The sequence below is a fragment of the Triticum dicoccoides genome, chromosome 2B (genome assembly GCF_002162155.2).
Source record: "Triticum dicoccoides isolate Atlit2015 ecotype Zavitan chromosome 2B, WEW_v2.0, whole genome shotgun sequence".
NCBI classification, from domain to species: Eukaryota; Viridiplantae; Streptophyta; class Magnoliopsida; order Poales; family Poaceae; genus Triticum; species Triticum dicoccoides.
In genome coordinates, this window is record NC_041383.1 from 157,217,642 (window position 1) to 157,241,862 (window position 24,221).

Genomic DNA, 24,221 nt, shown 5'->3' on the forward strand with positions numbered 1-24,221 from the left:
CATCTCGGTGTTTATCGTCGTGTGTGAGGCCTTCCTCTGCATCCAGCCCCACTTCGGCTTGTGGCTCAAGACCTTCAATGTCAAGCCGAAGGTTGTGAAGGGCAGCCAAGTGGGGTGTGGAGGCGCCATGGTGGGCAAGATGCCCAACGTTACTTGGCTCGAGGGCACCTTCGTGGAAACCATTAAGGGGTGGTAATCGGGGTGGCTCTACATCACCGAGCCGCGTGACCCTGAATGGGCAGCGGCCCCCGAATTCAGATCTGGCATCCCCATACGGCTCACCTCCTGGAAAGAGAGTGGCCGGACATGGGGTGATTCAGAGGAGCTGACCAGACTCCAAGCCTGCATCCAAAAGCTAGTGAACAAGAAGCTCAAGCTTGTCAACGTAGTCCAGGTCATGCTCATCCGCCGGATTCTCCCGTGCCAACAACGGGACTTCAATATGTGGGAGTTCGATTCGGTGCAGCACCAGACTTTGAGCGGGCTCTTCGACACTACGTACGAAGAGGCCTGGAGGGTGCTGTTTAAGCGCGCCGAGGCTCCCGCATCCGCTACCGAAGATCGCGGATTCAGCTCGCAGCGTCCGACTAGCGAGGTAAGCGATTTTATCCTTTACGGGACACTTGTTTTCCATAGTTTGACTCTATGTGGGATCTAAACTCCCTCTCCTTTGACAGGACTGGATGAAGAAGGTCGAGCAGACTAACTGTCCGGCCCCTTTGCCAGAAGACCCAGCGGACGCCCGCTTAACGGGGCTGCTGGTTTCGGCACCCCACGTGGTGCCGGAGAAGAAGGCCAAGAAGAAGGCCACGGGCACTCGAAAGAGTTCCTGTTTTCAGGTGTCATCGGACTTATCGTCCGGTGACTCCGAGGCAGACTCCTCCCACGAAGGCGAGGAGGAGAAGAAAGAGGCCTCTCCCCCAGCGGGGGGAGGGAAGAAAAGGAAGGCCTCCCTAACGAGGGAGGCCGAAGGGTCCAAGAAGGGAAGGACTCTTCCCCCAGACTGCTCTGCCAACGCCGGCGATGACGACGAGGATTGGCCTTCAAGGGCCAAGCCCCTGGCGAGATCGTAAGTATCCGGACTCCCGAATAACTTCATGATTTTTCTTTTCGCCACATGGTGTCTTTCTAATGCCGCATACAACCCTGCAGTCCGCCCAAGGATGATCTTCCCGCTTCGTTGAGCGGGTCCTTGGGTGCGTCGGATATGGATTCCCTTCCGACCGCCTCCACCCCCCGTGATACGGATGATGCCGAGGTGGGATCCCGAGAAGGGACCCGCCAGGAGGAGGAGGCCCCGGAGGTGCCGCAGGGCAACCTCCCGGACTTTGCACCGGACTCCGACCGTGACGCTGGCGGCCTTCGTCCAACTGGAGGCGCCGGATAGCTTACTGGAGGCGCTCAACGGCGCTTCCATCAAAGAGGAACATCGCACCATCATGAGTGCGGTGATTCAGAAGGTTCAGCTCGCCAAGAGCGGGCTGACTGAAGCCTGGAGCAGCCTTTTAACAGGCTTTGAGGTAAGAATTTTGAAATATGTAAAATAGTACCGCATAGACAGTAGCCCCTGATGCTCGGTTCAGTGTTCGGAAAGAAAAGCCGGACTGAGGATCTAAAAAGATATACGCAGGAGTCATAAAAAACATGTCAATATGGGATTGCAGGCTGTGCTGCTGACCTCTGCCGCACTGACTGCAAAGGTCAATACTTTGAAGCAAAGCCTCGAGCGGTCCGAGAACGAGCTCGGTCATGCCAAGAAGCAGCTCAAGGATAAGGAAGGTGAGTAACACCTTATTAAAGTTGTACCTTACAGAAAAGGATTTGGTTGCAAGAAGAATGACAAGGATAACGTGGGTATTGCAGGGGCCACGAACGAGGTGGCGACCCTGAAGGAGGTGGTTTCCGTGGCCGAACGTAATGCGGCCGCGGAGCGCACTGAGCGAGAGAAGCAGGAGGCGCGGGTGGCGGAGGTACAACAAGAGCTCCAGGCTCTCGTGGAAAAACATGAGAGTTTGGAGCGCGACTCGAAGACTCGAGAGTCCGAGCTGGCATCGGCTCTTGAGAGTGCCAAAGCCGCTAAGGCCGAAGCCTACAAGGCCCTCCAAGAAATCGAGGCGTTGAAGAAAATAGCGGCGGGTAAGGCGTTTTTCACGCAAAGCAAGCATGTGAGTGTGAATTACCTATCACTTACCTGAATTCGGAGCTCTCCAAGAGAGTTCGCAGATCTGCCCCGCAGCGTGTCCGATGCTGCCACTTTCTATAGGGCCGAGGAGGGGAGCTCGACGGAGAAGGTCTTCTGGTCTCAGTATGCTGAGGCCAGACATCCGGTGCCCCTTAGCGACCAGCTGAAGCAGCTGGTCGAGCTCCACAAGGTGGCCTAACAGGCCATGAAGGGCCTCATAGTTCGGCTGTGGCCCAAGGAGGCCATGCCTGGGAGCTACTTCAGCCTGGTGCGGCGGCTGGTGGATGCGTGTCCATGGGTTGAAGTCATCAAGCACTCCGCCTGTATTGAAGGTGCCCGTCGGGCCCTTGCCCGCGCAAAGGTGCAATGGGGCAAGATGGATGCTGAGAAGCTTGTGACGGACGCGCCACCGCCGGGCAAGGAGTATCGCACGCCCGAGATGTATTATAAGAGTGTCCTGAAGGGTGCCCGCATTATTGCGGGTGATTGCTCCAAAGATGTAATATTTGAGTAGACTCGCATTTTGTTATCCTGTGCGCTGAAAACTTTGTTCATATGCGCTAAGCAACGCTTGTTAATTTAAAATATTGCCTTCTGTGCAGCCGTTTATCAAATCTGAGAGATGGCAAGTCGTCGGCTTCAGCCCCCATGCCACGAGTGCTGGGGTGTTCGGGATAAATTTGAGCACTCTTGTTCCCATTTTTGGGTCCATCTAGGGAGGCGCTCAACACAACGAACGAGGCAACCGGACTTATAATGCTTGAACACTCTCACTTAGCCTTAGAATTCTATAATTTTAAATTTCGGCGAAGCCCCTAGTGTTCGGAAGGCCGAATTTGGGGCGCTATCCATGCCTGGGCCGGACAAAGCCGGTTCCTCGCTCTAAGCAGCATAAGTCTTTAGGGACTCGAAAAAAACCTCTCGAACAACGACCGGCTCTCACCTCATCATGACGGTCAGTTTTAGCTTTCTCCACTGAGGCGCTCGCCCAGCTCAACTGGGGCGCAATCGCAGTGGTTCTCCCAGTGCTACCTTAGCCGATACAACGGAACGTAAGGTACCAAAACATGGGAGCCGGGCAAATCCAACTATTGACCCAAGACATGATTCGGAGCCGATGCATATAATGCTATAAGTTCGGGGTGCCGCACTTGTGAAAGTGTTCGGACTTATCACACCATGATGCGGGAAACATAAGCCCCTGGTGTATTTAGCCGTACCAAAGTGTACGGATGCAACATGTCATAAATGAACATATGTATAAGAAAGAAATGCAATTATAAGCAAAAAGGGTGCTACATTGTTTATTCAAGAAATACTGACGTGAATGTAGAACGATACAAATAGTGCGGTAAGCAAGGGATGGGACTATTAAACATGTCCCCCTCCAGGGGTAGGCTGCGGAATGGTGTATAAACCAGATTTAATGCTCGTAATGGAGACCACCTGGATATTCGTCGTAGCCTTTCTCCTTCCCTGGCTGTTGCATCGTGAGTTCGGCAGGTCTACTGCCGGACAGGGCCTCTGATGAACGGAGTCCTGTGGGTAAAAAAAGAAAAAGAGAAAAAAAAGAACGACACACCTGAGAGCCCCTGGTGTGGTTAAGCCGCACTCTAGGCCTATCGTGGTCGTGCCCCTCCCCCTATGCCCATGGTATCTCCAGAGCGTAATGATGTACGCGAAGGACCAGTCTTGCAATTTTGCTAGGGCTGGGGTTGGGGCCGCATTGCTACGCGTGCTCGGAACGTGCCAGGTGGTCTTGTTGTAGGTTACTCCGGGCGTGTTTAGCCGTGTCCGGTCGCTTAATGGCCGGACTCGAGAATTGCCTTAAGAGGCCGCACTGTACTTCTGCTACAAGAGCCGCTGTATTTTCCTCCGTTCGGAGAGAGCGTTCAGTGTTTCCGTTGACCGTGATGACTCCTCGAGGGCCTGGCATCTTGAGCTTGAGGTATGCGTAGTGCGGCACAGCGTTGAACTTTGCAAACGCGGTACGTCCGGGCAGAGCATGATAGCCGCTGCGGAACGGAACTATGTCGAAGATTAACTCCTCGCTTCGGAAGTTATCCGGGGATCCAAAGACCACTTCCAGTGTAACTGAGCCTGTACAGTTGGCCTCTATACCTGGTATGACGCCTTTAAAGGTCGTCTTTGTGGGTTTAATCCTTGAGGGTTCTATGCCCATTTTGCACACTGTATCCTGATAAAGCAGGTTCAGGCTGCTGCCGCCGTCCATCAGGACTCGGGTGAGCTGAAATCCATCGACGATTGGGTCTAAAACCAATGCGGCGAATCCGCCATGGCGGATGCTGGTGGGGTGGTCCCTTCGATCAAAAGTGATCGGGCAGGAGGACCATGGGTTGAACTTCGGGGCGACTGGCTCCATCACGTATACATCCCTGAGTGCATGCTTCCGCTCCCTTTTGGGTATGTGGGTTGCGTATATCATGTTCACCATCCGCACTTGTGGGGGGAAACCCTTATGTCCTCTATTGTTCGGCGGTCGGGTCTCTTCCTCGTCATCACTATGCAGCCCCTTGTCGTTGTTTTCGGCAATTAGCTTGCATGCCTGCTTGAATACCCAACAGTCCCTGTTGGTGTGGTTAGCTGGCCTTTCGGGGGTGCCGTGTATCTGGCACGAGCGATCGAGTATTCGGTCCAAATTAGACGGACCCGGAGTAGTTCTTTTGAATGGCTTTTTCCGCTGACCGGGTTTGGATCCTCTGAATCCGGCATTGATTGCCGTATCCTCATTATTGTCGCTGTTAATGCGGCGTTTGTTCTTGTTGCGACGCGACCTGCCATTGCGGTCCTTGATATCCGGACTGCCAGAATTTTTGCTGAGGTTGTTGCTGCGGGGTAGCCAGCTATCCACTCCCGCGCAGAAGTGGGTGATGAGTGATGTGGGGGCTGCCATGGATTTCGGCTTTTCCTGTCCCAGGTGCCGGGCAAGCCACTCGTCGCGGATGTTATGTTTGAAGGCTGCGAGGGCCTCCGCATCCGGACAGTCGACGATTTGATTTTTCTTAGTTAAGAACCATGTCCAGAATTGTCTGGCCGATTCGTCTCGCTGCTAAATTATATGGCTTAGGTCGTCAGTGTCTAGTGGTCGCACATATGTGCCCTGGAAGTTATCAAGGAATGCGGCTTCCAGGTCCTCCCAACACCCAATTGATTCTGCTGGCAAGCTGTTAAGCCAATGCCGAGCTGGTCCTTTAAGCTTGAGTGGGAGGTATTTGATGGCGTGAAGATCATCACCGCGGGCCATGTGGATATGAAGGAGATAGTCTTCGATCCAAACCGCGGGGTCTGTTGTGCCATCATAAGATTCAATATTCACGGGTTTAAACCCTTCGGGGATTTGATGATCCATTACATCATCTGTGAAGCATAGTGGGTGTGTGGCGCCTCTGTATTGGGCTATATCACGATGAAGCTCAAAAGAGCTTTGTCTACTGTGTTCGGCCCGGCCGGACTTGCTGTGTCCGGCGCGACGATTGTCGTCACGTATCATGGGGCGCCCACGCGATGCGTAGATCGATCTTGATTGTCTTGCCTTACCCTCCAATATATCTCGCAAGTCCGAAGTGTTCCCCTGTGGTTTTGTGCTTTTCTTGCGATGCCGGGGTACGGTTCTAGTGGAGGGCCTAGAGGCCTCTCTGTCGCGGCCACGGGGTGGTCGGTCAGCCGTATCATGCGCTGGTGATGCAGGTTTATATGCCTCCTCCTCTAATCGGGGGAGCAGCTTGCGTTTGGGGTAGCTTTTGGAGGGGCGTTCGAGCTCATGCTCTTCGGCCGCAAGGACTTTAGTCCATCTGTCGGCTAGCAGATCTTGATCAGCTCTAAGCTGTTGCTGCTTTTTCTTGAGGCTGTTTGCCGTGGCCATAAGCCTGTGTTTAAAACGCTATTGTTCGACAGGATCCTCAGGCACGACAAATTCGTCGCTGTCGAGGCTTGCCTCGTCTCCGGAGGGAGGCATGTAATCCTCTACCTCTTCGTCTGCCGCTCTCTCATGAGGGCTGGCGTCTCCTTCCTCCTGTGTTGAATCTTGCTAGAGGGGTTTGTCTTCGGCACTATTTGGGGTGTTATTATCTCCGATGCCGGAATCTCCATTCTTGCTGTGCCGGGATTTAGAGCGGCGCCGCTGACGCCGTCGCTTGGGCTGTTTCTTGGAGGGGTCATCCTCCGCTGTTCCTTCGCCATTCCCATCCTTTGGGATATCCACCATGTATATGTCATATGATGAGGTTGCTTTCTAGTGCCCAGTAGGCGCTGGTTCTTGGTCGTCTCCGGCATCGTCGTCCATACCGTCGGTGTCTTCGGAGTCGAAGTCTAGCATGTCGGTTAGATCATCGACAGTGGCTACTAAGTGGGTGGTGGGTGGGCTTTGAATTTCTTCGTCGTCCGCATCCCAACCGTCCTGACCGCAGTCCGGCCAGGGCTCTCCTGATAACGAGAGATACTTTAGCAAACTCAAGATGTCGCTGAAAGGTGCGTGTTGAAAGATGTCCGCAGCGGTGAACTCCATGATCGGTGCCCAATCGAATTCGATTGGAGGGGTCGCGGGAGGTTCGGAGTCCGGCGAGGAGTCCGGCACCTCGGAGTCACGAGCTTCACAAGGGACAAGGCCAGTATTCGGCTCCATCGCCATAGAGGTTGCAGCCCTCGAGGCGGTGTCTAGCCACCCGTCCTCGATCTGCGCAGCCGGCTCTGAATTGAGGGTCGGAGCGGGCTCGTGTGCGGCCTCCAGGGCACTGTCCGACTGCAGAGCTAAATCATGCCCATTGTGATAGTGTGGCGCGCTCGGCTGTGGCTCGAATCCATCAAAGATCAAGTCTCCGCGGATGTCAGCCGTGAAGTTCAAACTTCCAAATCTGACCTGACGGCCAGGGGCGTAGCTTTTGATCTTCTCCAGATGGCCAAGCGAATTGGCCCGCAGTGCAAAGCCGCCGAATACGAAGATTTGTCCGGGGAGAAAATTCTCACCCTGGACTGCGTCGTCGTTGATGATCGAAGAAGCCATCGAGCCTATCGGTGACGACACAGAGGAACTCTCAATGAAAGCACCAATGTCGGTGTCAAAACCGGTGGATCTCGGGTAGGGGGTCCCGAACTGTGCGTCTAGGCGGATGGTAACAGGAGACAAGGGACACGATGTTTTACCCAGGTTCGGGCCCTCTTGATGGAGGTAAAACCCTACGTCCTGGTTGATTGATATTGATGATGTGGGTATTACAAGAGTAGATCTACCACGAGATCAAGGAGGCTAAACCCTAGAAGCTAGCCTATGGTATGATTGTTGTTCGTCCTACGGACTAAAACCATCCAGTTTATATAGACACCGGAGAGGGCTAGGGTTACACAGAGTCGGTTACAATGGTAGGAGATCTACATATCTGTATCGCCAAGCTTGCCTTCCATGCCAAGGAAAGTCCCATCCGGACACGGGACGAAGTCTTTAATCTTGTATCTTCATAGTCTTGGAGTCCGGCTGATGATGATAGTTCGGCTATCCGGACACCCCCTAGTCCAGGACTCCCTCACGCGTCCCTAAGCTTGGCTCCCCCTCCCTTCCCCTTTGCCCCCCCATTTGTACACCGAGGCCGCCAAAACCCGCGAAACCCCACGCTCCTCCGTCGGCCTCCCGACTGCCGCCCAGCCGGAGACTCTTCCCCGACTAAGTCGTCCACCGCAACTGCTCGTCGTCCCTCATCCATCGCACCGGATGAGGATCCGTTGTCAATCTCGTCGTCTCGCCGGATCAGCCGCCCTGTCCTCCACCTCCAAGGAGCTTCCCCGATGTTTGCCTCGTCTATCGCACCACCTCAATCCCCACACCGCCGTCTTGACCTGCCCCACCAGAACCGCAACACCCTGACCAATTCCTCCGATGAAGCCGAGGCCAACTCGGCGCCACCAAGGAGGTTCTGCACTCATCACTGCTTTTTATCTTTTATTCGATCTCATGGGGCTGCTGGTGCTCGATACCGAGCAGCCATGGCGGGTCTTCATCGACGGCGCCGTCGCTGGCCACATCATCCACAGCGTCTCTCCCCCATGTCGTTGCTTCCTTGGCGGCGACTTCCACACCGGCACGAGCTGCAGCTGCTCCGGCTCTCGCTCGTGTTCCGGCTCTGTTCTTGCTGTCGGACGCGCTACTGCACTGCTCTTGCTTTCGTTCGTGCTGCTGCTCTGTTCTTGCTCTCGCTTGCGCTGCTGTTGCTGCTGCACGACCTCCCACAGCTACAGGAGTTGCTACTTTAGCACTCGCTCATGATGCTACTGCACGACTTTCTCTCTGGTAGTGCATTCCCTGCTCGAGCGTCTGCTGATTTAGATCACTGCTTCTCTGCTACTAGTGCTGGAACGCCCTAAACATCTATTGCAATGCTCTGCTACTAGTTCAATCAGTTTCGACAGTAAAATTCAATTTCTTCAGTGAAGTTCAGAGTGAACAGTACTTACAGCATCCGTTGAAGCGGTCATGGCGCGGCTGATGCGTTTTACATCTAGCACTTTTTGGTGATGTATTTTACATCATCTATTGCAGATGATATTAGGGTCCCACTTCAGATTAACGTTGTCTGTCTTGTCCTGCTTCAGCCTCGCCGCCGTACACCTCACCGGAGCTGCTCCAATGATGGAACCGTCCATCACAGCGGAGCAGTACCCTCAACGCCGTTTCCAGAGGACTCAGATCTTCTTCCCCGCCTCCGACGGTCACACCAGCATCACCATCCTCCACGTCCAACCCTATGATGCTGAGGTCCACAAGGCTATGCCAAAGAGGTTGTACACTCGTCGCATCACTTTGTTACTCTGCATTCATGTCGATCCCTCAGGGATCCTTTGCTATGGACCTACTATTCGTGCATTTGGTTAGAAGGAGTGGAGCAAAGCAAAACTGGAGGATTTTTTTCCTTTGGTGTCTCTTTCGAAGAAGAAACGTAGGAATTTTAATATTCACTTGGACGTCCTTTTCAAATTAATATGCATGAAGAACAGAACTAATTGCATTACTGGCATAATAAGATTCTTATTTTTTTTTCATTTTCACGTGGTTTGACTTTAATTTGACCATGTTTCTCCATTCCTGTGTTCTTCCAATTCATGTGAACCAAACACCCAGGGTGACTGAAATCCTATGTTTCCAAATGCTCTGTTTTGCACGTGCATTCCTATCCTATTCCTGTGTTTTTCCTGTCCCCGCGTTTATAGAATCCTCCAATTCTAAGGAGCCCTTACAGATTTACTTCATTTTCAGACAGGCGTCAAAGAAAACTCTGTGTGTTATGCCATGTTCCTGTCGTGCCATCATCCACCCCACCCAAGGTGCACCATCGACAGAAGCGTTCACTGCAGCAGAGATCCCCCCTGCAGACTTTCTTTCACCGCCTCAGATCATCTTCCCCATTGATGGCAGCCACACCAACTGCATTACCATCATCGACTGAGAAGATGAACCTGAGGACTACACAGTTCCGGAAGAGAGGGCACAGTCTTTCATTTACTTACGTTATACATCGGTTATTATTACCTACTGCTTTATCATTCAAAATTGAGTTTTGAAATGCCCATGGCTCTCATATCAAGGCAGCAACGAATAGTATCTGTCTACTATCTGGTTCGTCTGGGGTATTCTATGTGGTCCATGTTGGGTGGGCAACAAACAATAGATGATCCATTCTCTATCTTTTTAAATTGAAGCTATAATCTACCTGCTATCATTAGTTTTGGATCCATCCACTCGTTTGCTACCATCAGTCTTGATTTTTTGCATGCACCCCTTAGGCCTTACAAAATCTAAGTATTTTTTTATTATGTATGTTAGATATTGTACACAATCGTACTAAACATGCAGAGAAAAAGAGAAGACCGTTGCGTGGGAATATAATGTCATGCAGACGCTGCTCCATGGTGGGCGAAGTGGGGACCCCCCCTCCTGCATTTCCAGAATGTATTCCAGAGGAAGATAACAGTTCAGATGGGGATTCAGAAGGAGCCGACCACGCCTGTTTACCACCTGAGGTGTTTGCTCTAACCTGGCATGCTGATGTTGGTCATATCATGCATATGGTGCCTCGTATTGCTTACATTGTACATCTTATATGTCATCAGCTTAGTTTAGATTTGCTTTGTGTGAATGCCACTTGTTTGGCTTCTATATCATACTCCCACCATTCCTAAATATTTGTCTTTTTAGAGATTTTAATAAGTGACTACATACGGAACAAAATGAGTGAATGTACACTCTAAAATATGTCTATATACATCCGTATGTGGTAGTCCATTTGAAATATCTAAAAAGACAAATATTTAGGAATGGAGGGAGTATATAGGAATTATGTAATGCCATCTTCTTTAGCCATGCATCATATACGTGAATCATGCAATGCCATCATGTTTAGCCAGTCATCGTATATGTGAAATGTATCGTGCCATATTTTTTCCATAATGTATTCCATTTTTTAACAATGTTTATACATTCATCTACTCTTCCTATGCATCAGCCATTTGAGTCGGTCATGGGAAAATCTAGAGTGAAAACAAGGTCTTCTGAGCAGTCAGTGCTACCTGTCGATGCAGATTTCTTGCTAGTTATAGATAGCTCCTCAGAGGAGGATTCAGAGACAGATGACCAGTCGTATTCCCGCCCCCCTGAGGTGCATGCTCTAACTTGGCTGGGTTATATTGCTCATATCATGCATATGGTGTCTTGCATTGCCATGCCATTTGCTTAGATTAGACATGCTTTGTGTGAATGCCTCCGGTTTGCTTTGTATATCAGATATGTGAATTATGCAATGCCATGTTTTTCAGCCTGTTATCATATATGTGAATTATGCACCGCCATGTAGCCAGGCATCATATATGTGAATTATCTCATGCCATCTTTTTTATTACGTATTCCGTTTGTTGACAATCTGTGTATATTGAACTACTCTTCATGTGTATCAGCCATTTGAGCCGGTTATGGAAAAAAATCTAGAGTGAAAACAAGGTCTTCAGAGCAGGCAATAGTACCTGTTGAAGCATATATCTTGATGGTTATAGGGAGCTCCTCAGAGGAGGATTCAGAGACAGATGACCGGTCCTATATCCCACCTGAGGTGTATGCTCTAAGTTGCAATGTTTATATTTCTCATATGATGCATATGGTATCTTGCATTGCTTAGTTTAGACATCATATGCACAATCTTGAATTCCATCTGCTTAGTTTAGAGATCATACATGCGAGTGCCAGCTGCTTAGTATATGAATCAATTATGTCAATTATATCATGACATCCTGTATACTTAGACAACATGTATGTGAATTATTTCATCCCAACCTATTTTAGAAAGACATCATATAGTTTTGTCATGTCATCCTGTTTGGATACTCATCATATGTTAAATTATGCCATTATATCCTGTTAAGTTATCCATCATATATCTGAAACTGTGTCATGCTATCCTGTTTAGTTAGGCATCATATATGTGAAATTGTGTCATGCTGTTCTGTTTGGTTAGGCAACATATATGTGAATTACCACATCTGTCTATCATACAATGTTTGTACATTCAATTTCTTTTCTTGTTTATCAGCCATTTGAATTGGAGGGGTGATGGCAGTATCTAAAGGAGCAAAAACCCGTTCTTCACAAAAGACAGTGCTACCCGTTGATGCAGATAGAACCATGGTTGTACTGGCCCACAAACTAGCCCCACCACACATAATCGAGACTCTTCCAGATTGCACACTTACAACATTGGGCAGAGAACCAGCTACAACCCATCTAACCGCAACCCCAACGGATAGTAACCCATGTCTAGTTGACAAAGCACCATGTCCACCACAGAGTACCCCCACATGAGTAGTTTGTAAAGCTACTGCAGTGCCCAAAGCACGAAGACCACCACAGCTAACCCAAACTCCATGTTTAAAGCAGAAGAGCAACTATTCTCAGGTCAAATTCCGTAGCTATGGTCCATACTCCTTTGTTGTTTCATCACTGTATTTACTCATGCCAACTACTTCCGAATTTGAAGGATCCAATTGAAACTCCAATGGTGCAACATGTATGTTTTAAATCTATTTCTTTAACTGAATTGTTGTTCTAACTTCTTGCTCTATGTTGATTTTAGTTTAAGTTGTATAAATAGTTATGTTCTCACGTGATGCACATTACAAGTGTTGCCAATGTTGTGTAGTTTCTCACACTTATATTCTGTCTATGCTGTTGTGTCTTAAAAATATATGAGTTGAACTGTGTCTCTATCTTGATTAGGCAACATAAACTAGAATGATATGGACAATACAGTGACCATAGTACATAGATATATGTTTGTTTCATGCTGTTATCCTGTCCACCTTACTATTGAACCAGTTTACCAAAATGAGTTTCTTATACTACAAGCTAAACCTGTGATGTGTCTGCTTGTTTCTCTTGTAGTATGCAAACAGAATATTGGAGAAGAGCACCCCGCTATGCAATTTTAGAGAAAGTAATGCAGATAAGGTTCAAGATAGTGAGACAACCCTGTTGGTCTCCAAGAAAGGTGATAAAAACGATCTTGTAGACACTGAGAAAACCCCACAGTCCTGCATTGATGTAGTGTTCGAGTTACTGGCCAGTACCGCTGGCACAAGCTCTTCGAACTCGCTGCCTGAATCACTTCGGCTTCTTCAGTATCAGCTACAAGCTGAAAGGCATGAGTCAGCTGTGCTGTGCCAAGAAGCCGAAGGACTGAGGAAGTCCCTGTAGAATTCAGATGTGTACTTTCTTGTGCAACAACAAGCGCTGGAGGATTTACGCGCCATACAAGAGAAAGCTAATAAGCTTGCTAAGCATCTTGCCAGCATTATGGGTACCCAGGATATTGTTTCTTGAGCTCTTCTGAAGTGGTTTCAGTTCTGGACTTGTTTTGCTGCGGCGTTTATATGCTGCTTCGTTCCCTATATTTGCACTAGTGGCGAACTTTGATGCCCAGTGGATGTAATATGTGTAATAGCCATGATAGCCTAGCATAAGTTGCTTGCTTATTTATTTCCTTGATGTCTTGTTTTTTTCCTTGTAGTTAGTGCAGTTCTTTTTCTGCGGTTTGCTAGTGGCTGCAATAACCTATTTTTTAAAACTAGGCCACAATAACCATGGACTACATATTTACTGTAGTGACACTGGGCCTCCTACCGGCCATAGAAACAATGGGCCTTCTACGGGACGTAGAAACAAGCGGCTTTCTACGGGCCGTAGACACAATGGGCCTTCTACGGACCGTATCATCAATGGGCTTTATATGGGCCGGATGATCGATCGGCCAAACATGGGCCAGTAACAGACCGCATTATGGCCGTAAACGGGCTAGAGTTGGAATTGTCCGTTCATGGGCCGACCAGAATGGGCTATCGTTAATAGGCCATATTTGATGATGCTATGAAAATGGCCCAACGTATTAACGGGCCACAAACGGGTCGACTGTAACAATGGGCTGAATTTGGCCCACAAGCAGAAAATGACAGTAACGGGCCGTAACTAACCGAATGCTGGAAATGAGCCCAAGAATAAAGGGCCCTGAGAAGGCCGAAAGATAACATGGGCTGGAAACGACCCAATGGAATAATGGGCCGTTAATGGGTATAAAGTGATACACTGTTCATTACGGGCCAGTTTCAGCACGGGCCATTAATGGGCCAAGAGTTACAAAGGGCCTCATATGGGCCGAAAGACGTCATGGGCCATACATGGGCCGGAAGTTAAAATGGGTTGGAATCATATTGGATGGCCTAGATGATGCTATTGGGCCTAATTCGGATAGGCCATAACAGGCCCTGTGTATGCGGGCTGTAAATGGGCTATATGCGAACATGCGTTAACACGCTTTCCGTGGGCCGTCCCGCCACCTTTTGACCAAGTCAAACGGGCCGGCCTTTTTCACAGGAATGGGTCTCTGTTGGGTCGTGCCACGTGTCGACGTACCATAGGCGCCTTGGGTCCAATGAGTGGATGACATCTGTCCCAACGTTGAGATGACATGTGTTTACTCCAGCCAATGATGATTTTACACATGGAAAATCCCCATTGGTCGGGGATGTTAACGGGTTGTCGGATCCAAAACTGGACCCGATAGCTTAACGGTGTTCCATTATGGTGGATGCCACGTGTCGGTCACCCTTGACGAAAGCACTTCTATGACGCGCGAATTATCGTCATGGAAGTGGCCACTTCCGTGATGATAATTTTGGTAATGTCATGGAACACTTCTACGGCATCACAGGTATGACTATCTTGATTCTGTCATAAAATCGTCATGGATGTACATGCATGACAAAAAACGTGACCTGCTATGACAAACACGTATCATCACAGAAGTGTATTTTTTTAGTGCTATCGGGGTGGTGGAACCGTCAGTGACTCCTGAGAAAGGCTTGGTAGGCTAGAGCTGGTCATATGGCACTTGGAGGTTGTCGAACATCTCAACGGACAGGGCGTTGAGTCCCGCGCCACCATCGATGAGGGTCCTGGTGACTTGCACATTTCTGATGACTGGGAACAGAGCATCGGGAGGATGCTAGCAGTAGCCGCACACTTGAGTTGATCTGCTGAGCTGAAGGTGATGGCGCACTTGGACCACCTGAGCGAGCGTGTGGCCTCAAGCTTGGGGAGGACTGCATTCACCTCACGAGCAAACTGATTGAAGATGTGCTGAGAGGCTGGGGCCTGGGCTCTGCCCAAGATGCAAGCGATAGCACGTGGCTCATGGAAGTCCCCAGCCCCCTCGTCCTGATGGTGGTCGTCATTCCTTCTTGGCGACAAAGGTAGAGGAGGAAGTCCTGCGTTGCCCGGCGGGCGGTCCTCGCGAGGATGATCCCTCCAGGCACCCTCGCGAGGCTGGTCCTGCCAGCGATCCTCACAAGATCGGTCACGCCACTCCTAGCAAGGGCCACGGTCGTCCCATCATCCTCCACCTCGTCCTCCTCCTTGGCCGTAGCCCCGGTCATTGTGCTCGGGGCGTCGACCGAAGCGTCCTTCTCGAACGGCCCTGAGCTCCTGGCACTCATTGGTGTTGTGGGTGTGGAGGTTGCGGTAGGCGCAAAACGGTCGACTGCCCTTGGACGACTCCGGCTGGTCCCTACCATGCTTCATGTCTGGCTGAGGCCGAGGGATTTCTTGGCAGCTTCTTCCTTGTCGCGCGGGCGCTGGATACGGTCGGTCACGTCCAGGGGCTGCGTGCCTTGGAGCCAGGGCGTCGTCTTGGGGCAGAGGCAGTGGAGGTGCTCCATGGGCCGTGTCGCCCATACCCGGGGAGGGCGAGGCAATGAGAGGGACGGCGCGGGAGATCCTCCTGTGGCGCTGACGAGCTCGGTGATGCGAGCGAGCCATTCTTCGTAGAGGTCGTCTATGGGGCGGTAATGTAGGATCTCACGTGCCAGGAGCAGCGCAGCCTGCGCGTCCCTGGGGGTGCGACGAGCGTGGGACGACGAACCAGCTGTGGTCAGCGACGGGGTGGCGGTGCGACCTTCCCGCTGCACCGATGGGTGTAACGAGGATGCTTGCTGCTCGTTCCCTGTCGGGCCAGTGGCGGCGTTGGCGGCAGGCAACAGAGAACGACGGGGAGGACCGCCGATAGGAGCTGTCTGGGCGACGCAAGCGGCGAGAGCAGCCGGCTCTCAGCCCGGGCTCGGCGGGCGTCTGATATGGATGCAACGAAGTGATGGGATGCGAATCAATGGAAGGAAGATTTCAGCGCACCCCTACCTGGCGCGCCAAATGTCGGATATTGGGTTCCGGCAAAACCCTTAAGGTTCAAACTCTGGGGTGCACATGAAGATTTCCTCCTACCGAAACATGCCCTCAACCTCGGCGCGATCTCTAAGCTAGCACGATGAACTCACAACACAAGAGACACAAGATTTATACAGGCTCGGGCCACCATTGTGGTGTAATACCCTACTCCTATGTGTGGTGGTGGATTGCCTCTTGGGCTGATGATGAACAGTACAAGGGAAGAACAGACTCGCGAGGAGAGGTGTTCTTGTGGTGGTGTGGTATGTAGATGAACTTGACTCATCCCTTCTACTATGGTGGCTAGCCCTATTTATAGAGGCCCTGGTCCTCTTCCCAAATATTGAGCGGGAAGGGATCCAACAACGGCCATTTTGAAAGGGGCAGCTAGTACAAGCTATCCTAACTAAAGGTGGTCTTGGAGGAAATATGCCCTAGAGGCAATAATAAAGTTATTATTTATTTCCTCATATCATGATAAATGTTTATTATTCATGCTAGAATTGTATTAACCGGAAACATGATACATGTGTGAATACATAGACAAACATATAGTCACTAGTATGCCTCTACTTGACTAGCTCATTAATCAAAGATGGTTATGTTTCCTAACCATAGACATGTGTTGTCATTTGATTAATGGGATCACATCATTAGGAGAATGATGTGATTGACATGACCCATTCCGTTAGCCTAGCACATGATCGTTTAGTATATTGCTATTGCTTTCTTCATGACTTATACATGTTCATGTAACTATGAGATTATGCAACTCCCATTTACCGGAGGAACACTTTGGGTGCTACCAAACGTCATAACGTAACTGGGTGATTATAAAGGAGTACTACAGGTGTCTCCAAAGGTACATGTTGGGTTGGCGTATTTCGAGATTAGGTTTTGTCACTTCGATTGTCGGAGAGGTATCCCTGGGCCCTCTCGGTAATGCACATCACTATAAGCCTTGCAAGCAATGTAGCTAATGAGTTAGTTAAGGAATGATGCATTACGTAACGAGTAAAGAAACTTGCCGGTAATGAGATTGAACTAGGTATTAGATACCGACGATCGAATCTCGGGCAAGTAACATGCCGATGACAAAGGGAACAACGTATGTTGTTATGCGGTTTGACCGATAAAGATCTTCGTAGAATATGTAGGAGCCAATATGAGCATCCAGGTTCCGCTATTGGTTATTGACCGACAATAGTTCTAGGTCATGTCTACATAGTTCTCGAACCCGTAGGGTCTGCACGCTTAATGTTACGATGACAGTTTTATTATGAGTTTATATATTTTGATGTACCGAAGGTTGTTCGGAGTCCCGGATGTAATCCAGGACATGACGAGGAGTCTCGAAATGGTTGAGACATAAAGATTGATATATTGGAAGCCTATATTTGGATATCGGAATTGTTCCGGGAGAAACCGGGATTTTTCCGGAGTACCGGGGGGTTACCGGAACCCCCCTTCCCCCCGGGGGTTATTGGGCCTACACGGGCCCTGAGGGAGAAGAGGAGGGCGGTCCAGGGCAGGCCGCGCGCCCCCTCCCCCCTTGTCCGAATAGGACAAGGAGTGGGGGCGGCGCCCCCCCTTTCCTCTTTCCCCTCCCCCCTTTCCTTCTCCACCAAGGCAAGAGGGGGAGTCCTACTCCCGGTGGGAGTAGGACTCCTCCAGGCGCACCCCTTGGGGGCGGCCGCACCTCCCCCTCCCTCCTTTATATACGGGGGCAGGGGGAACCCTAGAAGACATAAGTTGATCTACGTGATCATTCCTTAGCCGTGTGCGGTGCCCCCCTCCACCATATTCCACCTCGGTCATATTGTCGCGGAGTTTAGGCGAAGCCCTGCACCGATAGAACATCATCATCGTCATCACGCCGTCGTGCTGACGGAGTTCATCCCCGACACTTTGCTGGATCGGAGTCCGGGGATCGTCATCGAGCTGAACGTGTGCTGAACTCGGAGGTGCCGTACATTCGGTACTTGGATCGGTCGGATCGTGAAGACGTACGACTACATCAATCGCGTTGTCATAACGCTTCCGCTTACGGTCTACGAGGGTACGTGGACGAACACTCTCGCCTCTCGTTGCTATGCCATCACCATGATCTTGCGTGTGCGTAGGATTTTTTTTTGAAATTACTACGTTCCCCAACAGTGGCATCCGAGCCAGGTTTTATGCGTAGATGTCATATGCACGAGTAGAACACAAAGTGAGTTGTGGGCGATACAAGTCATACTGCTTACCAGCATGTCATACTTTGGTTTGGCGGTATTGTGAGATGAAGCGGCCCGGACCGACATTACGCGTACGCTTACGCGAGACTGGTTTCACCGTTACGAGCACTCGTGCTTAAAGGTGGCTGGCGGGTGTCTGTCTCTCTCACTTTAGCTGAATCGAGTGTGGCTACGCCCGGTCCTTGCGAAGGTTAAAACAGCACCAACTTGACGAACTATCGTTGTGGTTTTGATGCGTAGGTAAGAACGGTTCTTGCTAAGCCCGTAGCAGCCACGTAAAACTTGCAACAACAAAGTAGAGGACGTCTAACTTGTTTTTGCAGGGCATGTTGTGATGTGATATGGTCAAGACGTGATACTATATTTTATTGTATGAGATGATCATGTTTTGTAACCGAAGTTATCGGCAACTGGCAGGAGCCATATGGTTGTCGCTTTATTGTATGAAATGCAAACACCCTGTAATTGCTTTACTTTATCACTAAGCGGTAGCGATAGTCGTAGAAGCAATAGATGGCGTAACGACAACGATGCTACGATGGAGATCAAGGTGTCGCGCCGGTGACGATGGTGACCACGACGGTGCTTCGAAGATGGAGATCACAAACACAAGATGATGATGGCCATATCATATCACTTATATTGATTGCATGTGATGTTTATCCTTTATGCATCTTATCTTGCTTTGATTGACGGTAGCATTTTAAGATGATCTCTCACTAAATTATCAAGAAGTGTTCTCCCTGAGTATGCACCGTTGCGAAAGTTCTTCGTGCTGAGACACCACATGATGAACGGGTGTGATAGGCTCTACGTTCAAATACAACGGGTGCAAAATAGTTGCACACGCGGAATACTCAGGTTAAACTTGACGAGCCTAGCATATAACAGATATGGCCTCGGAACACGAAGACCAAAAGGTCGAGCGTGAATCATATAGTAGATATGATCAACATATTGATGTTCACCGTTGAAACTACTCCATCTCACGTGACGATCGGACATGGTGTAGTTGATATGGATCACGTAATCACTTAGAAGATTAGAGGGATGTCTATCTAAGTGGGAGTTCTTAAGTAATATGATTAATTGAACTTAAATTTATTATGAACTTAGTACCTGATAGTATTTTGCTTGTCTATGTTTGTTGTAGATAGATGGTCGTGCTATTGTTCCATTGAATTTTAATGTGTTCCTTGAGAAAGCAAAGTTGAAAGATGATGGTAGCAATTAAACGGACTAGGTCCGTAACCTAAGGATTATCCTCATTGCTGCTTAGAAGAATTACGTCCTGGAAGCACCGCTGGGTGCCAGGCCTGCTGCTGATGCAACTGACGATGTTAAGAACGTCTGGCAGAGCAAAGCTGATGACTACTCGATAGTTCAGTGTGCCATGCTTTACGGCTTAGAACCGGGTCTTCAACGACGTTTTGAACGTCATGGAGCATATGAGATGTTCCAGGAGTTGAAGTTAATATTTCAAGCAAATGCCCGGATTGAGAGATATGAAGTCTCCAATAAGTTATATAGCTGCAAGATGGAGGAGAATAGTTCTGTCAGTGAACACATACTCAAAATGTCTGGGTATAATAATCACTTGATTCAACTGGGAGTTAATCTTCCTGATGATAGTGTCATTGACAGAATTCTTCAATCACTGCCACCAAGCTACAAGAGCTTCGTGATGAACTATAATATGCAAGGGATGGACAAGACTATTCCTGAGCTCTTCGCAATGCTAAAAGCCGCGAAGGTAGAAATCAAGAAGGAGCATCAAGTGTTGATGGTCAACAAGACCACCAGTTTCAAGAAAGAGGGCAAAGGGAAGAAGAAGGGGAACTTCAAGAAGAACAACAAACAAGTTGCTGCTCAAGAGAAGAAACCCAAGTCTGGATCTAAGCCTGAGACTGAGTGACGTTGTCCTAGACTAGGGGGTACTCACCACGTCGTCTCCCGATCAGTTGGATTGGGACGAGGACCCCCACGGCCGTATACTCATGGGTCAGTCCGGACAGTTGCCGCATACAAGGAAGATTCCACAAGACTTGGCGATCAAGACAAGGACTCCTCCCCACCGGCGTATTCGGCTAGGACTCTTGTTATCCTAGGCCTTTGGTGCATTATATAAACCAGGGCCAGGCTAGTCGACAGATATACAATATACAACAACAATCATACCATAGGCTAGCTTCTAGGGTTTAGCCTCCTTGATCTCGTGGTAGATCTACTCTTGTAATACCCACATCATCAATATCAATCAAGCAGGACGTAGGGTTTTACCTCCATCAAGAGGGCCCGAACCTGGGTAAAACATCGTGTCCCTTGTCTCCTGTTACCATTGATCCTAAGATGCACTACTTGGGACCCCCTTCCGAGATCCGCCGGTTTTGACACCGACATTGGTGCTTTCATTGAGAGTTCCGCTGTGTGATCGGTGAAAGGATCAATGGCTCGACTGCAGGTCAACTGCGACGTCGGCTTCTTCATCACCAGCTCGACTGGTCGCCTTGGCTTGACCGAGGACTGCGCCCAACCTCCGATCGTCATGTTCGGATGAAGGCCTTCATCAACACCAACTCCGATCTCTATCAAGATCATGGAGGAGTAATCCATGGAGCTCGGCGGCTCAACGTCAACATTGCCCTCAGGCGACCGTGCTGTTTTTTGGACAGCAAACTTGTATCCGCCGCCACCGCCTCCTCGAGTGTTGCTTAAACGATTACTTCGGTGGAATTATGCGGAATTAAGTCTACAACAACCCTGCAAAAATTTCATCGAGTTTCAATGGAGGAATCTCTGGCAATCTCCGATATACCGGAGCCCTGTTGAATCCGGACGAGAATCTGGACGAGTTTAGGGCGTGGTATCTAGCATCTAGCTCGGATGTCCTTTGGAGGAACCAGCCGTTGATTTGCTGCGGAATTCCCATATCTACCACCTGCCAAAAATTCAGCTCGATCCGACCGTCCAAACTCCGGGAAACTTCCGATTAGTGCATCACTTTTTGGATCTGTTTTCTGCGCGGGAACGAATCTGACCCGAATTCATCTTCTTTATGAACGGGATCTCGGACATCCTTTTTGAAGGAAGTTTTCATATGGGGTGTTGTGTTTTATTCTCAAACACATCCCAGTAGTATTAAAAGTATTCTTGCAATACGAACTTCACCGTTGCGCCGGTGTCAAACCAGCCCGACAACATCACTCCACGGCGGCCGACCTGCGTCAGACACGTCGTCGCTTTGTTGAGCCGAGCTCAATTTCTTCGGATCATCATCTCGGCCAGCCGAACAATAGTTCGGCATCGCGAAGGATAAATCGTCACCAACATCGCCGCCCCACGGATTACACGGAGCGGGCACACCTGCATCACCACACAGTCACTTCATCAAGCCGGCATCAACCACGTCACGACCTGCACCGCTGGACCGGGGGCTTCATCATCTCTTCATCAACCTACTCCGGAGACTTCGGCATCGCTGGCCGACCAGCTCCGTCACGTTAGCTGGACCGAGGGCTTTGCCTCGGCGAGCCAACCTTTGCCAGCATCGCCATGCCGTTGCTTTATCACCCATCAGGCGATAGGTGTGCGGATCGAGTCCCAATTTTGGGAATCACCTTCCTTCGGATTACTACAACAAATAAGCCAGGTGCTATTAATCCTAGTATTTTTTGCTTGTTAGGGTTCACTTTTCCCAATGAATTATTACTCTGGTTTGTCCGTCATATGTACGCAGGTCTATCAAATGGTGGCCGCATTAACGACGGTCGCATGGTGGTTCGGTCAGTTTCCGTACATAGTCCGGCGAACGCCGCATCCGGAACTCGAACCGACCTGCGAATTCAGGCCTTCTCATGCCTTTACCGCATCACGCCGCCGCCCTGCATCGACATTGACTTCGGCGCCAGGCCACATTTCTTTTATTACTCACTTTGCATAAATTATTTGTTATGCAACGATTTTTTTATTATTACTATTATCTCCGATTTGCATTATTTTGTGTGCACAGGAAAATGATCCAGCCGGACTATATCCTTTGGCGTCACCTCGGCTGGATGGGGGCCTTCGTCAACACTTCATTACCCCATGCCAGGGACTCCGGCATCACCCTATCGTCCTGCATTGACCGTGCTATGTCACCACTTCGGAGTGCTGAGCTCTTTGCTCCGCCACCTCGGGACCGGCTCGGGGATGGAACCTTGTCCCGCATCAAGCTCGGACTGCGTCATCAATACCGAACACACTAACCAGCTAAGTTGTCTTCCTGCTCAAAGTTTTAAATTTTTAACTTGTGTTCGGCTCGGCCAAGCATTATACTTTTTTGGAAAAAAGTTGCTTGTAAAAATTTCCTTGTCCAAACTTTGTTTGTGACGCTCAAATTCAAATACCCCGTTTACTTGGGGGCTTCCTTCATGAAGCTTTTTCCTCTTGCATATGGTTATACTTGTACAGCTTCGTTCCTTGTTTGTGTATTACGCCACAATATGCACCATATTGACTTAAGCGATTTGCAAGCTGGGTTGCCTGGCTCCTGTGCTTACCCCTACGTTCCCGATTGTTCGGCTAGGGAGTAAAGGGAGCACCTCTGCGATTGTCACGATCGGGTCAACCGAGCCGGACCTCAGACTGGGTGAAGCCGAAAGCTAGCGCTCTTATTGTTTTCAATCATGGTCGGCACACAACGGAACTCATGAGTACAAAAAATCTATTGCACAAGTCTCATAATAACAATGAGCACCGAAGAAAGGTATCGGTGGGGGTACTATTTTCTTCGAAGATGCTTCTTACTCTTCGCAGTAATATAGCATAAGTTCCCTGAGCGCGCTTTGTCTGTTACAGCCTTATGACCTGATTGCCTGGTTATTGGAAACACCGTCGATATTCTCGACAGATGGAGTACATAACACTTTTCGGTCCTTGACTGAAAAGGGAGAAGCCGACGGTCGGTTAAGACGCGTTTAAAGTTCGGTTGAACATAGATATGATATAAGTACTTCGGTACATGCAATCATTCTTTTACCCAAGCCACTTGGGGGCTCTTAAATTTATATGAGCCGTTTTATGATAAGTGTTTTTCTTCTTAGTCGTTGCAAAGTTTTTATTATTATTTATCACTCCTTTTTTCGACACAAGTGTGCGGTCACTAGCCGGGGAGCCTAATTTCTCTCTCAAAGCCGCTAGAGTTTAGTTTGCTAAACTGGCCTAGTAAGAAGTACTCCGCCTTCGGGATAGGAGGTTGAAGCCGTAGGCTGACCCGCTTGAAGTTTTGAGATAGGATGTGTCATGTTAAAGCACGGCAGAAGCACCTTTTTTTTTCTAAAGTCCAATTTTCGGATTGGCACCAAACACTTGATCTAGTTCGGACATTAACCTTTTGAATAAGTTTTTTGGCTTTTCGAGCCCATGGCACTTTTAAAATATTTGTGTGTTTTCAGCACAAGTCTCGCAGTGCAACGCCGGACACCTTTAGAGATTCGGCAAAAACATTCTCGGATATTGCTATATATGCATCGGTTTCGAATTGTGTCTTCAGTCAATAGTTGGGTTGCCCGGCTCCTGCGCTTGCCTCCTATGTTCCGCTTTGTTCGGCTAGGTGTGCAACGGGAGAACCACTGCGATTGTGCTTCCAGCTCACATGGTTAAGCACCTCAGTGGAGAAAGCCGAAAACTGACTGTCACAATAAGCGTAAACTGGTCGGCGATCCGATGACGGTGTTAAACGACGGGCCATTCACAACAATGGCCGAAGTGTTTATGGCTTGACCTCGACTGTCGCCGAACACTACCGGGGGCTATTAACTGGCCTCCCAAACTAAATCCTTGATATTTTGCTCTTACATTGGAGCTGAGGTTTCATGATCATGCTTAGCATGACAACCCAAAGAAAGGAACCGATAGCGGGACTATTTTCTTTGGAAGACAATTCTTCTGTTAAACAGTAATATAACATGTCTCTCCGCGTACCTTTGTTTATAAAACCATATGGCCAGATTGCCTTGTTTGTTGTAAATCTTTGCCCTCATAAAGGCTTTATAAAGTA